The following is an 18,355-nucleotide window of genomic DNA, read 5'->3' on the forward strand; positions in this document are numbered from 1 at the left end:
CCCGTGCTAGGACGGAGAAGCACCTTTTGACAGGTCAGAGGAGGCCCCTTGATCGATGACTGCAAAATGCATGCTCTTCACCTAGACACAGAGACATGCTTTTTGCATGTTGGAGGTTGGAACCTGATATTCTTATGATGCTCTGATGACGTAGGGATGATGATGATTGTATGAAGATGTATGTACTAGTATGTTCTTTGTCTACTTGATTCTGAAACCTATAAAAGGCCAGTCCGCACCTTGATCGCGGCTGGTGTGATTAGAGGTGACTCCACACCAGGCTCCAGCTGGGTAAATAAACGTGCTTTAAAGTCTCCAGACCTCTCTCTGTGTCTCCTTTCATCAAACCGCTCCTGCTACTACATTTTGGCGAGCCAGCCCAGGAGTTTTGAAGGAGGTTTGCAGAAGGGGAGACAGAGAAAAGGGGCTTTTTTGGAAAAGCCTGGAGATTCCTCGGACAGCAGGCTGGCTCCCATCATTTTCGACAGCTATCCCCATCCTGCAGGCAGTGTTTTTTTAACACTGAAGGGGTTCTCTCGGGAGGATGAAGACGGGCTGCTGTTTCCGACGAAGTTCCATCCTTTCATCAGAGGAGGCTGAAAACCACGGATCAGGCAAGTATGAATGTGAAAAAAGAACATTTAGAAGAAGAGTGTAGACGTCAGGACAGGTCATAGCTGTGTTTGCTAGTGACCAACCCAGGAGTAATTAACCTGGGGAAAAAAGGCAGTCCCGAGTAGACTTTTTGGGATTTTTGGGTGTGCCAGAAAGGGAAACCGACTGCCTAGGGAGAGAAGAAAAAAAAGAGAAAGCCTAGGTACATTGTTGTATGATTGATTGTCTGTATGTATGTTTGAATCAATGTTGTATGAATGCATTGAATGAATGAATGAATGCAATCACTGTTGTATGAAAGAAACCAGATGCTGTGTGGTTAGATCCCACATACCTTTTCCCTTCTTTGTGTATTAGTTGTCTGTCTGTCTAAAACATGTGATGATCATTAAGAAGCAAGCTTAAATCCCTGCTAGGGTACATGTTAGCAGATTTTGAGAAAAGTTTTGAAAAACTATATTTTGGGAAGGAATAAATGAGATCAAATCTCCTATCCTGCCCCAACTCTGTTGAGGAAGAAATGCCTAACCTCCCTACTCTACTGAGATGACGGGAGATCCGCAGAAGTCCTGCAAATCCAGCCCTCCGGCAAGCAGAAAGAAGCCAGAATAGCCCTCCAACACCACAGTGTCCCTACATAGAAGATACCCGAATCTTTCCCCATCAGATGATATAGATGACTCAGATTCTATGCCGCCTGAGTCCACAGCCACTCGTTTCTAACAGCTGAGTGGTTGTGAATAGAGATCAAAAGGAGAAGATAAGCAGTGACAAATGAAGGCTCAAGCCATTTGCTTATCAGCAGCATTAAGGCAATGGAAAAGAGGGCCAAGCAGAGGGTGAAGTATGAGCCAGAAAAGAGGACAGCTTCTTGAGCCGAATCAATGTCCGAACTGTAATAGAGCCATGGGCATTGAATGAGAAATGTCCCAGATGATGAGAGGAAGAGAAAAAGGTTACAGATAGGAAGACCCAGAGAGCTGCCCTTCTATCAAGAGTCACAGGAGCAGCCAAGGGAGGAAAAAAAAAATCATTGGATTGGCCAAATGCCCCCAATGAAGAAGGCAGAAGACTCAAGTCAGTCAAGAGTTCTAACCTTAGGATCCCTATTCAAGGCAATAGTAGGATCCCAGAAAACATTTTTGGTAGACATAAGAGCAGAAGAAATCAGTGATACCAGTGGCACCATAACCCAGAAAGCCATAAAGCTCATGGGAGCCACTGAAGATCAATGCCTACCTCCTTTCCAAAGAAAGAAAAGAAAGAAAGAAAGAAAGAAAGAGGAATAAAAAGTCAGCTAGCAACAAAAGAAGTTACCATCAGTTTTCTATATATGCCTAACTCCCCAGTTCATTGCTGGGAAGTGACTTGCCATGCAAACAAAGTCTAATAATTATTCTTTGAGGAAAATGATTTTGCTAAGATGGCTTTAGAAAATAACAAGGCCCTTTGCACCTCACCTGTCCCATGGTGGAAGCTGCTAGTAGTTTAAAAAGGCTCAGAGAAAAATGAATAGGAGAAAGTTTGAAACTCCTGAGGTATGGGCAGAAAACAACCCCCCCGGAATAGCCAAATGCATACCTCCAAAATAGTACAGCCGATTCCAGGAGCCTGTCAGTCAGTCTGAAGAAACACTCCAATTCCTAGACCCAGCCATGCAAAAACTGAAGTCAAATATTTAGGATTCCAGATAAAAGAGGGTCATAGGAGTGGAAGCAAGCCATCTGCCAAATCTTAACCCCTAATACAAGGAAGCAAGTCAAATACAAGTAATAGGTGCAACAAGATTCTGTAAAATTTGGATCTCTATGACGTAATTGGCAAATTCTTGTGTCAAGTTACAAAGGGGGGCGAAAGAGAGCCCTTTCCAGTGGACACAAGAGCAGAATGCTGCCTATCAGCAAATAAAAGTCTGCACTGAGGACAGTCTGCTTTATGCCTGTCTGAAGAAAACTAAATCCTTCACTTGTTATGTTGCTGAGAAGGAAGATGTAGCAACAGGCATTTAACTCAAACCATAGACTGTTAGAACTCAAAGAACACCAGTTGCTTAGCACCTCAAGAATGCAAAAATATCAGGCACTGTTATGTGCAAATCCTTAAAGGTTCAGCAATGCACTGCTTTTAAACTTGCTACCCTCCTGCAAAAGGAGCATCATAGCTGTATTGAAAAATGGACACAATTTATACCAGTTGTCCTGACTTAGCTGATGTACCATTGTAAGAAGTTCAGCTTATTAAATACACTGATACAAAGCATGTACTTTCAGTACTACATGTCCATGGTGCACTTTACAAAGAAAGAGGACTTTTAACTGCAGCATGCCAACCAGTCAAACATTCAGAAAAAGATATTGCATTTCTTGGAAGCTGTATGGGTCCCAAAACAGGTGGTTGTAATGTACAGGGCAGGATCCTTTAGCCAGAAATAAACTAGAGGGCGCAGATGCAGCTGCCACAAAGAAGCGGATGCCATGTCTCTCCAGGTGGCTATCCTACTTCCTTTGCCCAATCCCAGTGTGCAGCCTACCTATAATTAAGAAGAACAGCAATGGGCCCAGGACAATGGTGCAATAGACTTAGCTAACCCTATTGGTTGGTGAGCTCTTTTCAGATGGAAGAATAATTGTCCCCAGAATCATGGCATGAGAGGTAGTAAAAGGAACTCATGAGTCATTTCAGGAAAATGGCACTAGCTAAGCTCTTAGAAAGACAGTTAAACATAGATTGTCTTCACTTTCTTGACAATGGCAGCTTCAGCTAGGTGTCATACCGGTGCCAAAAATACTCAGTGTCAGGGGCAAGGCCAGCCCCAGGTACTCAGCATTGTGTAAATGTATACTTTGAGGCCATAGTTGTAACAGTGGTACATATTAGATGCATTCCCACCAGAACCATTAGACTGTCTTCTTTTGCAAGGTTGTATGAGAGGCCCACTCATTCATTCCCAAGGTCATAAAGGGGAATAGCATGAGAAGGGCCCAGGCAAAGAGACAGGGAATGGTTGCTTTGGGAAAATGCTGTAAGAGTTATGGCAAATGCTTAATGAGTTCAGGACACACACACACACCTGAACCCCTAATGTTTGTGTAAGCCAGGGGATGAGGTGTGGGGTTAAAGAGTGGTAATGAAAAACTTTGCAACTCAAATGAAAAGGTCTTTATGTGGTGATTTTTACATCACCTAGTGCAGTTAAGGTAGCAGAAATCAAACCTTGCTCCCTTGGAGTAGAATTGAGTCTAACTGCTCCCAGTTAGCAAGCTATTCTAGATTCAAAACACCCACTAAAGCTTAAATTAACACAGGATTATGGTTGTTCTAACCAAATGGAAAAAGGTGGCAGAAAAAAGATTCAGACTAGACATTATTGCAAGACAACCCGGAAGCTCTTGCCCTGCGTACTGTCAGATCTGCACCTGCTGAAGGATGAGAAAACTGGGCTAGACACTGCAGCTTAAGTCCATACCTGGAAGCGACTAAGCTCTACGCACTGTCAGACCCACAACTGGAGAGGAAAGAAGACGGAGCTAGGCCCTACTGTAACCCACAGGAAAGGTTACTCAACGTACGGCCAGATTCCAGAAGAATGAGAACTTTGTGGGTAATATGTGTGTTTATTTATGTGTCAGTTTTGTGAATTGGTAACTAGTTCAATAAGCATGCAAAATGTATGTTTGATCAATAATGGGAGAAATGCTAATTTGGGATATATGAGCATTATGAATCAATTGTAAAATTTGCTTTTCTGTCTGCCTTTGATTAATAACGAAGTTATAGTTTGGCTACTCTAGTCCTATAAGACCAAAAGTCAGACCATTGAGTCTTAAATCCTCCTAGTGGTTGCAACATAGATTAATACATTTTCTGAAAGCAACCCCAGGTAAATGCTTTTGAATAAAGGAAAGAAATTATTCTCAAATAGAAGTTAAGTAGGTGCATTTAGACTTATTTAGACTGGAAAGAAATAATAATAATACCAGAAAAAAGTCTTAAAAGCACCTAAAGGGGGGAATTGATGAGGAGATATTGGGAAAATATAGATATTTATTGATCTATGCATAAAAATCATATGTACCTTACAAGCACTGAAATGCATAGGAAAATCTCTCTCTGTAAGAAACCTAAGCTGGCAAAACAAGCAGGCTACGAGGAAGGGGGGTATGCATTCCAGAAGAGAGATAAGCCTGTTGGAGAAACCCGTGCTAGGACGGAGAAGCACCTTTTGACAGGTCAGAGGAGGCCCCTTGATCGATGACTGCAAAATGCATGCTCTTCACCTAGACACAGAGACATGCTTTTTGCATGTTGGAGGTTGGAACCTGATATTCTTATGATGCTCTGATGACGTAGGGATGATGATGATTGTATGAAGATGTATGTACTAGTATGTTCTTTGTCTACTTGATTCTGAAACCTATAAAAGGCCAGTCCGCACCTTGATCGCGGCTGGTGTGATTAGAGGTGACTCCACACCAGGCTCCAGCTGGGTAAATAAACGTGCTTTAAAGTCTCCAGACCTCTCTCTGTGTCTCCTTTCATCAAACCGCTCCTGCTACTACACTACAACTCCAAAACTCAACGTCAATGCCCACCAAACCCTTCCAGTATTTTCTGTTGGTCATGGGAGTTCTGTGTGTCAAGTTTGGTTCAATTCCATTGTTTGCGGAGTTTAGAATGCTTTTTGATTATAGGTGAACTATAAATTCATAACAGTAGCAAAATTATGAAGTTATGAAGTAGCAACGAAAATAATTTTATGGTTTGGAGGTCACCACAAAATGTGGAACTATATTAAGGGGTCGCGGCATTCGGAAGGTTGAGGACTACTGGCCTATGAAAACTGATGCCAAATAAAACTGGTCATCCTTTCAAGGCTGCAGGAATCACCATTGTTCTTGAATACCCTTCATCTATCAACTCCCTTTGAAAGATCTCTCTCTGCACTCTCTTTAGTTTTCATTCATCTGCTATGCCCTTCAATATGCGTTGATTGCTCTTCAGGAGTAATCATTAACTTTTCAGAGATTGCACGAGGCCTTCATTAACATCATTCCCCTTGTCCTTTTCAGATGGACTCGATATTCTCAGTCCAAAAGAGAACCAAAAACAAGGGTAGGGAAGGTTGCCATGAGCTCCAAAATCCCCCCCCCCCCACCTTTAAATTCCTACAAAATTTTTAATTTTTAATGTGAAAACTGGCCAAAACAGCCTTCAATGCATCCACTTGCTTCTCCCATTGCCCCCAGCATGCTCCTAACTGCCCCTCAAGGGATGCCTCCAGGCAGGAAGCAACCAGGCTTTGAAGCTGCAAGGCCATTCAATGATAATCAAGCTGGCCAATTGCAACATTCACATTTGCTTCAAACAGACAAGAGTTCTTTCTCCCACCCAGGACATGCCACATACATATAAACCCCACTTGCCTAGTTTCAATAGACCCAGAGGCGGCCCTAGGTAATTTTCAACGGTAAGCAAAGAGTATTTTGCCCCCCCCCCCAACCAATCACTGATACATATTTTCTGTTCGTCGTGGGAGTTCTGTGTGCCATATTTAGTTCAATTCCATCATTGGTGGAGTTCAGAATGCTCTTTGATTGTAGGTGAACTATACATCCCAGTAACTACAACTCGCATATGTCAAGGTCTATTTTCCCCCAAGAGCGCCTCAAGAGTGCCCCTGGGCAAAATCAACTATACTGCAAATGCTTACTTTGCGTAATGGGTTGAGCCGCCCCTGAATAGACCCTACAATCTCTGTGGATGCCAGCGATAGATGTGAGTGAAACGTCAGGAGAGAGTGCTTCTGGAACATGGTTATACAGCCCGGAAAACTCACAGCAACCTAGTAGCTTACACTGCCTACTGTTCTGTCTTTCTTCTGTTTTTCCTGTTTCTGGTTACTGCTTGTGATCTTTCTGACTTCCAGCATATTGTTCCATCAGGGAGCTGTAATTTCCCATTGCTCTCCTGTTCCATCATATGATTACTGATGTATATCTCCCCTTGCTGTCTCATTTAAATAGAAAGTGTAGACAGGCAGAGGACATGCTGAAATAACACTTGAGCACTGAAAATGAAAATTGGCCTTTGGTTTAAGAAAAAGGACATAAGCAATGCAGGAGGGTGTGGTGTGATTTAAAATATGAGAAAGGTCCAGTTGATAAGGGGATGTGCAAAGAAAATCTTAATGCAACCGTCGGAAGACTTTGTGCCCTACAGTTTGTGCCTTTGCTAAGTCATAGTGTGCTTCCTTTAAATGAGTACTGTTATGGTTATGATTTATATTGTGTTTTTTATCTCTTTTTATTGAGTCATGAAACTGAACCATACACATGTTGGAGTACCTATGGGCCAGGTATTGCCACCATATTTACGATCATTGGCTAGAACATACCACTTTCCTTCTTGGAAATTTGCTGCAGACCAGAAGCCAATGGATCATGGACAATTACTGGTTCCTGCCATGTGAGTAGCACTGATTTAGACCATTAGAAAGTGACAAACCTAGTGGCATTCTGCACATTACAGGTATAGATTTTAAATTGTTATCTGTACACCTAAAATGTTATATCCATACCCAACACATGGTACAGAGGCCTTATCAACTGCAACTCTAAGATCTACAGAGACACTCACTGGAACACCTCAGCAAGCGAGAGTCCAAAAGTGGCAGGCTCAAACCCAGAACCTCAATCAATGGCTGATAACAAATGAGAGACTCCTCCCTGGGAACACAGAAAACTGGGCGACTTGGAAGGCGCTGAACAGACTGTGCTCTGGCACCACGAGATGCAGAGCCAACCTTAAGAAATGGGGTTACAAAGTGGAATCCACGACATATGAGTGTGGAGAAGAGCAAACTACAGACCACCTGCTGCAATGCAACCTGAGCCCCGCCACATGCACCATGGAGGACCTCCTCGCAGCAACACCAGAGGCACTCCAAGTGGCCAGCTACTGGTCAAAGGACATTTAATCAACTACCAAGCTTGCAAACTTTGTGTTCTGTTTGTTTGTTTGTTAAAAATGCAATGCAACTGTTTGGTCTGCTCCTGACACAATAAATAAATCAACTGCAACTGATTTAACTGTGACTGCTCATCAATTATTTGAAAGATTGATTTGATTAAACTGGTATATTGCTCAAAATAGTTGTTCTAGAGCAAGAAACATAGAATCATAGAATCATAGAATCAAAGAGTTGGAAGAGACCTCATGGGCCATCCAGTCCAACCCCCTGCCAAGAAGCAGGAATATTGCATTCAAATCACCCCTGACAGATGGGAAATTTTGTTTTCCCCTGACATATTTTGTTTTCCTTTTAAATGATGCCCAGAGATGTGGCATAGCTATCATTTTCTCAGCAGGCATATTCTTGCGTGAGAAGGGGGAATAACTCTTAAAATATTGCACTCTTGTCAGGACAATTTATTAGTAAGTATGTGAAAACTAATATTGTAATCTCCAACCATCTGATGCCTGGTTAAAGTGGCATATACACATTTAGCATATACACATAAAAATAAAGGTAAAGGTTTACTCCTCACTTTAAGTCTAGCTGTGTCCAACTTTGGGTGGTGGTGCTCATCTCCATTTCTAGGCTGAAGAGCTGGTGTTGGCCGTAGATACCTCCAAGATCTTGTGGCCAGCATGACTGCATGGAGCACCGTTACCTTCCCACAGAAGCAGTACCCATTGATCTCACATTTGCATGTTTTCTAACTGCTAGGTTGGCAGAAGCTGGGCCTAACATCAGGAGCTCACCCTGCTTCCTGGATTTGAACCACCAAGCTTTCGGTCAGCAAGTTCAGCAGTTCAGTGGTTTAACCCGCTGTGCCACCAGGGGCTCCTTTATATATAAAGAGCTCAGTGTACATAGTTTTAACAATATATATCTCTATCTCTATCTATCTATCTATCTATCTATCTATCTATCTATCTAGTATTTGTTAAAACTATATGCACTGAGCTCTTTTTGATTATACATAAGGATCCATTACAAAAACTCCTATGTACAGGGTTTTTCAAAATGATGGAGCCAATTTCAAATTGCTATGTCTTTACAATTGCAAACCACTCATGAATGATACTCCTACTACTTGAAATGTAGCTGTGCATTTATGGATATGTATTTATCCCAAATATTTATGCATAAATAGTTATGGATCTGATATGTATTTATGGATGTGTATTGAAATTGAGTCTATCGTTTGGAAACAGCCTGTATATGTATATAAAACAAGAAAACCGAAGTAAAGACCTTTGGTAACTAAAACAGCGTGGAACTGATGCCTATCACGTTTTCCCCCAGAAGCTGACTCACAGTCATGTATCATGTCTCTCAGTCGAATGGCCACATGATATATGGTTTCAGTTCTCTTATTTTCTTTCTCGCTTGCAGCTCAGGTGCATAGTAATATGAACAGGCTAGCTACACCGCTGCGCCCGTTCACTGCTGCAAAACATTCTCATTTTAACAGGTCAGTAATGAGGAACCCAACCAGAGGTGTTGCGAATGGGGAGCGGCAGTTACAACAAGGTTCGCAAGTGCTTTGGTTCCATCTGGTCACCTTGGGAAGGCTCCCTATTTCAAGCAATGCCCTTCATTTATCAGAACAGCATGTTTGCCAGGGGTAGGTCTGTGTACTGTAAGCAGTCTCCCCGTGGTACTTTGCAGCTCCGTGTTCTACTTTTTGTCTAAACGCTTCCTGCTAATTTCTCCTCTAGCTTTGGTCTTGCTCGATCTGGGAGAATCGAGATGAGAGCCTGAACAAAGTCAAACAAAGGTCTCTAGGGCAGCCAGATCACTCAATTTAATCTGCAATTTCTTTTTCCATATTCCTACTAGAGAGGTTATCCAATAACACTAAATGACAGGGGATTTTGGCTTTAGGGCAGAAGTATTATTTTCTCCACACAGCACATTGCTAGTGTACAGAGTTTGCTACCTTAAGACTAAAAAGGTCAGGGAAATGAGCTGGGGTATGGCTACAGGGGCAGCAGAATGGGGGTCCTGTCCCCCAAATAAAAATACCACCCCCAATTTTTCTTCAGTCGCGAAATTTCTAGCATTGCAATGACTTAAACCAGCGTTTCTCAACCTGGCAGTTGGGACCCCTCGGGGGGGGGGGGTTGCGAGGGGGGTATCAGGGGGATCGCCAAAGACCATCACAAAACATAGCATTTTCTGTTGGTTGTTGGGGTTCTGTGTGGGAAGTTGAGCCTAATTGTATCGCTGGTTGGGTTCTTTGGTTGTTGGTGGACTATAAATCCCAGGAACGACAACTCTCAAATGTCAAGGTCTATTTCCCCCAAATTCCACCAGAGTTCACATTTGGACATATTGAGTATTCATGCCATGTTTGGTCCAGATTCATCATTGCTTGAGTCCAATCTGGATGTAGGTGAACTCCAACTCCAAAACTCAAGGTCAATGCCCACCAAACTCTTCCAGTATTTTCTGTTGGTCATGCGAGTTCTGTGTGCCAAGTTTGGTTCAATCCCATCCAGTTTTTGCTCTATGTCTTTTAATATATGTCTTTTAATGGTCTTGTGTTTTATTTATGTATATTAACTGTTTTGGATTCTGCCTTCAGCTGTAAGGAGAGGCGAGTAGCAAATAAAATGGGTGACGATGATGAGGTAGATGCACATCCCATTGATCCTGATGCCCATTTGATACTCTTGCCAATGTTGGTTTATGCATCTTCGCAATTCAGTAAAGGGAGTTCTCTGCACTTCCACTATACAGCTAAGTATGCAAAAAGTTACATAATTAAACAGGTCATTTAGGATTTTAGGATAAGCTGTATGGGGCTTTATTGGTCACATCCAGCACTACATTCAGGTAGCACCATGTTGTGGAAGGACCTCTTATGTGCTTCCTTCATATCGCTTGGCTTTTGGTCATAGTACTGGACAAGTTCTGTGAATACACATGTATTAAGTGTATATAAATGCATGTTAATTTTAAATTGTGGATTTTAACTTGTATTTTAATATTTTACTAGATGTGTTTAATATTTTATACTAGATGCTTTTAATGCTTTGTCTTAACATTTAAATGTTTATGCCTCATGTTTAATGGTTTTAATGATTTTAATGTTTGTTTGGTTGCATGCTGCAAGTCTCTTCTGGAGTGAGAAAATCAGCCATGCACAAAGACATTGCCCAGCAGACACCCGGATATGTTGCAGTCCTGCAGGGAGGCTTCTCTCAGTGGCCAGCTATTGGTCTCCAAGTGGCCAGCTACTGGTCAATAGACATTTAATATAATGCCAAGTTTTTAAACTTTGTGTTTTCTCAAATACATCACAACTGTACCCTTGGTTCGCTCCTGATATGATAAATAAATAAATGATTTTTATTTGTAGTTATATGTAAGGTTTAGTTATTATAATGGAGCCCCTGGTGGCGCAGTGGGTTAAACCCCTGTGCCGGCAGGACTCAAGACCGAAAGGTCGCAGGTTCGAATCCGGGGAGAGGTGGATGAGCTCCCTCTATCAGCTCCAGCTCCTCATACGGGGACATGAGAGAAGCCTCCCACAAGGATGATAAAAACATCAAATCATCCGGGCGTCCCCGGTTAACGTCCTTGCAGACAGCCAATTCTCTCACACCAGAAGTGACTTGCAGTTTCTCAAGTCGCTCCTGACACGACAAAAAAAGTTATTATAATTTTTCCCTTTCTACATATATGTTGTAAATCTCCTTGAGTCCCCCCAGGGATGAGAAAGGCAGTATATAAATATAGTAAATAAATAAATAAATTTTAACTCTGTGTATCTTGTTGGATGTCTTTTAATAGTGTGTTTTATCTCTTGTTTTAATGATGATGTTTCCCACCCTGAGCCGCAGGGAGAGGCAGGTAATAAATTCAGTATTATTATTATTACGGGTATTAAGATGCAAAAACACTCCACCTGAAATTTGGTACAATAAAATCACATTATTTTCAATGGGAGAAAGTTAAAATTCGCAGTCCTGCTGAAATGAACTGGGTTTAAATGCTTTAACTCTCCGTCTGGATTGTGCCCATGGATTTTCTATCACCAACCACAGTGTTCATTTCTGCTTCCAAACTGTGCTTTTGCCACATGCTGTAAATGCCACTCCAGAAAAGGACAGAGTATGCCGGACACGCAGGAACAGATTGTTCTGAACTGAAAGTCTAATCCGCATGGGAAAGAAACATAGCAATGTTGGTATTTTAGCTCTGCTTTCACTTCACTTCTTTCTCCCACCCTGGACATTCCACAGATATATAAGCCTCACTTGCCTAGTTTCCAATAGACCTCACAACTCTGAGGATGTCTGCCATAGATGTGGGTGAAATGTCAGGAGAGAATGCTTCTGGAACATGGCCATATAGCCTGGAAAACTCACAGAATCCCTGTTCTGTCGCCGCTGGACCTTAAATGAAGTGCCTTTAAGAGAGGATGCATGGCTTGAATCCAGCGGGAAGACAGCGCCCCCGAAAAGAAGCCTTTCGAGAAATTTCCCTTATTAAACACTCTTTATGAGAAATATAACAGTTCTTTATTAATGAACAAACAGTCCTTTTTGAGACTAACTGAAAAATGGCCCCTTCCCTCCAAAAAACCAGAGAGGGGCGGGACCAGGGATCCTAACTATAATAGACAGGTAGCTTGCCCTATGATTGCAAACTATAACAGGAAGCCACCCTGCTGCAAAATCCCAAGCCTAGGAATACAAACCAACATTTAATTCAAAGCAAATAAAATTGGAGCTCCTGGAACAGCTGTTCCAGAACAATCCCACTGAATTCTTCCTGAGCAGTGTGTTGTTGAAGGCCTTCATGGCTGGAATCACTGAGTTGCTGTGAGTTTTTCAGGCTGTATGGCCATCTTCCAGTAGCAGGTTTCTCAAAGCAGATTTTTCTTTGTGAGCTTGGACTCTTTTGCACAGAAAGCTGTGATTTGCTATATATGAAGAGCAAGCCTGGCACGATGTAAAGTTATTCAAGCTGACGTCTCAGCAGATGCTACTCAAATCTCAAGGGTCACAGAATCTTAGGATCATAGGCTGGAATCCTATTGAGGACTTACATCTTCATAAGTGGATTTGCTGTCATGGGGATTAGAATCAGGCAGTTCTATAATGTCCATATCCAGAAAAAGGCTACTGTTATGTTACTATATAGATGAAGCCAGCAAAGTGACTGCGGCACATTGGGACCGATCCTGTTTCTGTATTCTCACTCATTTATAACTGGCCATTTTGATCACACTCTGGTGTTTTCATCTGTGAAATGTTGGATGCTATGCAAGATTGGGAAAGGCGTCTGGCAAGGCTGCATACTCTCACCCAACCTATTTAACATGTATGAAGAACACATCATGCGATGTGCGGGGCTGGATGAATGCAAAGCTGGGGTAAAAATTGCTGGAAGAAACGTTAACAACCTCAGATATGCAGATGACACCACTCTGATGGCCGAAAGCGAGGAGGAGCTGAGGAGCCTTCTAATCAAGGTGAAAGAAGAAAGCGCAAAAGCCAGGTTGCAGCTAAACATCAAAAAAAACCAAGATTATGGCAACAAGAATGATTGACAACTGGAAAATAGAGGGAGAAACCGTGCAGGCCGTGACAGACTTTGTATTTCTAGGTGCAAAGATTACTGCAGATGCAGACTGTAGCCAGGAAATCAGAAGACGCTTACTTCTTGGGAGGAGAGCAATGTCCAGTCTCGATAAAATAGTAAAGAGTAGAGACATCAGACTGGCAACAAAGATCCGCCTAGTCAAAGCCATGGTATTCCCTGTAGTAACCTACGGATGTGAGAGCTGGACCTTAGGGAAGGCTGAGCGAAGGAAGATCGATGCTTTTGAGCTGTGGTGTTGGAGGAAAGTTCTGAGAGTGCCTTGGACTGCGAGAAGATCCAACCAGTCCATCCTCCAGGAAATAAAGCCCGACTGCTCACTGGAGGGAAAGATACTAGAGACAAAGTTGAAGTACTTTGGCCACATCATGAGGAGACAGGAATGCCTAGAGAAGACAATTATGCTGGGGAAAGTGGAAGGCAAAAGGAAGAGGGGCCGACCAAGAGCAAGATGGATGGATGGCATCCTTGAAGTGACTGGACTGACCTTGAAGGAGCTGGGGGTGGTGACGGCCGACAGGGAGCTCTGGCGTGGGCTGGTCCATGAGGTCACGAAGAGTCGGAGACGACTGAACGAATGAACAACAACAACAATGCAACAAACCTTTGAAGTTGGTCAGGCTCACTGTAGAATCAATGCAGGCTGGTTCTATAGCTTAATGTTAAGGAATCGTGTGTGTTGGAGTTTTACAATTTATTATTTACTAGCCGTCTCCTGCCACACGTTGCTGTGGCCCAGTCTGGTGATCTGGAAAATAAAGTAATGGGGAAGTGTTGGTTTCTAATATATGTAATTTCTTTATGCTTGTGAGTAAACAGTATTTCTTGTTGTTTCTTCGCCAGTGTTGATGTGGAAATTGTCTGGTTTGCCTACTTTGGAACATGCAACATATAATTGTCCTTCTTTAGGGGTCTCTTTCAAATCCATGATACTATATCTCTGTGTGTGAGAATCATATCTATCTATATCTATGGCTGGATGGCTCTTTGTCAGGAGGGCTTTGATTACGTTTTCTTGCCCTGGTGATGGGAGGTGGACTGGATGGCCTTAAGTATTTTCTGTTCGTCATGGAGGTCTCTATGTGGGAAGTTTGCCCCAATTCTGTCATTCGTGGGGTTCAGAATGCTCTTTGATTTTAGGTAAACTGGAAATCCCATAATTACAAATCTCAAGGTCTACTTCTCCCAAACACCATCTGTGTTCATATTTGGGTATATGGAATATTTGTGCCAAGTTTGGTCCAGATACATCATTCTTTTGAGTTCATAGTGCTCTCTGAATGTAGGTGAACTACAACTCCCAAACTCAAGGTCAATGCCCAACAAACCCTTCTAATGTTTTCTGTTGGTCATGGGAGTCCTGTGTGCCATGTTTGGTTCAATTCCATCGTTGGTGGAGTTCAGAATGCTCTTTGATAGTAGGTTAACTATAAATTCCAGCAACTACAACTCCCAAATGACAAAATCAATTTTTTTGAGTGATGGTCACTCCTTGGGTTAGTAGGTATCTTGTGTCCAAATTTGGCTGCAATTCATCTGGTGGTTTTTGAGTTCTGTTAATCCCACAAACGAACATTACATTTTTATTTATATAGATTTATTTACTCTATATTTACCAGTATATCCCGCCTTTCTCTACCCTGAAGGGGACTCGAGGCAATTATTTGATGCCTTTAGTTAACAGACAATTAAATACATTTAAGTTAAAATATAAAATTAGAGTTGAAGTGCACATCAAAACATATAAACATTATAATCACTATTAAAATAATGCTACCCACAATCATAATCCGGGGCCGGTTCAAGCATCATTGCACATATTTCATACTTATTATTGTACTGAAGTTAATTTCCAAAGGCTTGACCACAGAGCCAGGTTTTCACTTTCCTTCTGTAGGCCAGGAGGGAGGGGGCTGCTCTAATATCACTGAGGAGGGAGTTCCACAGCCAAGGGGTCACCACTGAGAAGGCCCTGTCTCTAATTCCCACCAGATGCACTTGTGAAGGTGGCAGGACTTACAAAGTCTTTAGGCTTCTCTGCCAAAGAGTACTAGTGCCTCACCAAACTACAGCTCGTGGGATTTCATAGCACTAAGCCCTGTCAGTTGAAGTGGTGTTAAACTGCATTAATTCTACAGCGTAGATGCACACAATGACTTTTCCAGTATGACTTGATAAGGGCTTGAGCCCTTGATATCCCAACTCCAATCAGAGCTGTGCTCCAGTTTATCAGACCTGTCCCCTTGATAGAACCAGGCAGAAAATGGGTATCTAGATGTTTTTGTCCTTGCCTCTCTTTCTTTCATGCTCTCTGAGCATGTTTATGTGAGGAAGGGGAAGAGTCTGAATCTGTTGCTTCACATTTCTTCCCAAAAATGTTATCAGTAGTGACAGTAACTAGTACCCTTGTTGACAAGAGTGTTAGCACAGGGCCTGAGGATACAAAACGTATGCAACCGGGGATGAGTGGCGGAAAGCAGAAGACAGAAACAAGAAGTGTCTTTTCTACAGAACTTACAAGCCTTAGTCAGGGTCAAAGAAGAACGTGAGGAGCTGGAAATTGTTAGTTTTTTTGCACAGAGAATGCCTAAAGTTAATGTCTGTGAAAGGAGAGCATGTCCGATCTGGGAAGTTCCCCTGGCATCCATCTTTGATCAACAAAGCAATAAACCTTTGATCTGTCCTCATCTCTGTGCATCTTGATTAGGAAACATTGGAGCTGGCATGCCAGGAACGAACTCCAGGATTCAGGAGAGCAAATGCTACTCCCAAATAACTAATCCTCTCATCATCCTATCCTATCCTATCCTATCCTATCCTATCCTTCCTTCTTTCTTTCCTTCCTCCTTCCATCCTTCCCTTCTTTCCTTACCTCTCTCTTTTTCCTTCCATCCACCCCTTCCACCCTTTTGTCCTTCCTTCCTTCCTTCCTTCCCTTTTGTCTTTTCTTCCTTCTCTCTTTCCTCCTTTCCTTCCTTCCTTCCTTCCTTCCTTCCTTCCTTCCTTCCTTCCTTCCCTTTTGTCTTTTCTTCCTTCCTCTTTCCTCCTTCCCCCTATCCCCTTCCATTCTTTCCTCTTTCCTTCCCTTATTCCTTCCTCCTTCCCTCTTTCCCTTTTTTCATTCCTTTCTTCCCTTTTGTCTTTCCTTCTTTCTCTTTCCTCCCTCCATTCCTCCATTCCCTTCCATCCTTCCATCCTTCCTTCCTTCTCTTTTTCCTTCCTCCTTTCCTCTTGGGGGGATGTTTAGCTGGGAGAAGAGAAGGTAGAAGGGGAATGTGATTGAGAACCATGTTTCAAGATTTCAAAGAACTGTTGAACCATTGAGGAGGAGAAGAAGGAGGGAGGGAGGGAGGGAGGGGGGAGAACTGACTTTCTGCTGCTCTAGAGAGCAGGGCATAAGAGAGTAATGGGTTCAAGTGGCAGGGAGAGATTCAACTGAAAAGATTGGGAAAAACTTCCTGGAGAGTGGCATAGGTGGCCTTGGAGTGTGGTGGAGTATCCTTCTCTGGAGGCTTTTCCACAGAGGCTGTCTATCAGGAGTGATTTGATTGTCCCTTCCTGCATGACGGGGGTTGGACTGGATGGCCCTTGTAGGTATATTCCAACTCTAGGATTCTATATCAGGCGTAGGCAATACAGGGTCTAATGGATACACATTTTCTCTTCCGTCCACCATCTCATCCTGACCAAAGCCAACCCTTTTGGGATGCAAATGTTTCTCGTCTTTCCTTCACTTTCTGCTTCTGAAAAAAAGAAGAGAAAGGCGAGGAAAGGGCAGGAAAGGGGCTTGGGGAAGACCCCCTTCCTCCTGGTCTGCCCACCCTACTCCGGTCCACCATGCAGCCAATTTAGAAAGTTTTCCCATGCTTGATCTACACTGTAAAATGAATGCAGTTTGACACCAATTAAACTATCATGGCTCAATGTTACAGAATCCTGGGATTTGTAGTTTGGTGAGGCACCAGCACTCTTAGGTAAAGAAGGCTAAGGACCTTGTGAAACCACAACACTTAGGAGCAATGGCAATTAAAGTAGCGTCAAATTGCATTCTAGTGTAGATGCACCCTGGATAGCTCCTTTAACTTCTACACTGGAAAACAACTGGCATCAGAAGTGATCACTTGCTAACATAAAGGACTCTTCAGCTCAAAGGCAATTTAAACTTCAGATCTGAAAACATTGGGTTTTCATAACTGATGAAAAATACTTTTGGTTTGACCGCAGATAACATAATGAATTAGAACTTCATACCCACGCGCCTTGACTAGCACTGACAAACATAATAAGGTTTTATCCTTCCTCACTCCATCTCCAAACAACATGAATCAGGTTTTGAATCAACTCTTCCCACTCCTGTCAGGAGGTAATGAACCGAAATCTGAAATAGTCTTGGTCAGGAGGGGAGCTCTGAATCATGATGTGAATCAATTCCTCTTCATTTCCTCCTACTGAGCATGAACTGAGCCTGTGAAAAGTGAGCGCCTCAATATGAGCAGGGGAGCGAAAAGGGGAGGGCAGCTTTCTCATTGCTTTGAAACAAATATTTATCACGGCGGATGAAAGCTTTTGCATTCATGCGATGGGATCTATAGACACTTGTGTATGGTTGCTCTTTCTCTGAAGTTAGAGATGTTGATTTTGGATTTTTGGATTACAATTCCTGGCCATTCCAACTAGGGGTTTTGGGAAATGTCTTCTCAAAGCAATGGTTTTAAGTATGGTATCAGACCTCTCATCAAAGTCACACCAGACTAATGTTACCTCTTTCTCTCTCTTGTTTGGTAGGTGACGCAAATGCTGTGGATGTAGAATATCTTGATATCAATAAGGCCTTCCACAAAGTACCCCATGATATTCTCATGAAACAGCTAGTAAATTGTGGGCTGAACAATGCTACTGTTAGGTGGATTGGGAATTGGTTAAATGGCTGAACCCAAAGGGTGCTTAGCAATGAGGAACAGCTTAGGACAGCGTTTCTTCACCTGGGAGTTGGGACCCCTGACAGGGGGGCGGGGGTCATGAAGGGGTTCCAGAGGGGTCACCAAAGACCATCATAAAGCATATATTTCTGATGGCAGAGAATGCTGAAGATCTCTCCACCTGTCCTTCTCTTTCTTT

Source organism: Anolis sagrei, chromosome 1 (genome assembly GCF_037176765.1).
Source record: "Anolis sagrei isolate rAnoSag1 chromosome 1, rAnoSag1.mat, whole genome shotgun sequence".
Lineage (NCBI taxonomy): Eukaryota > Metazoa > Chordata > Lepidosauria > Squamata > Dactyloidae > Anolis > Anolis sagrei.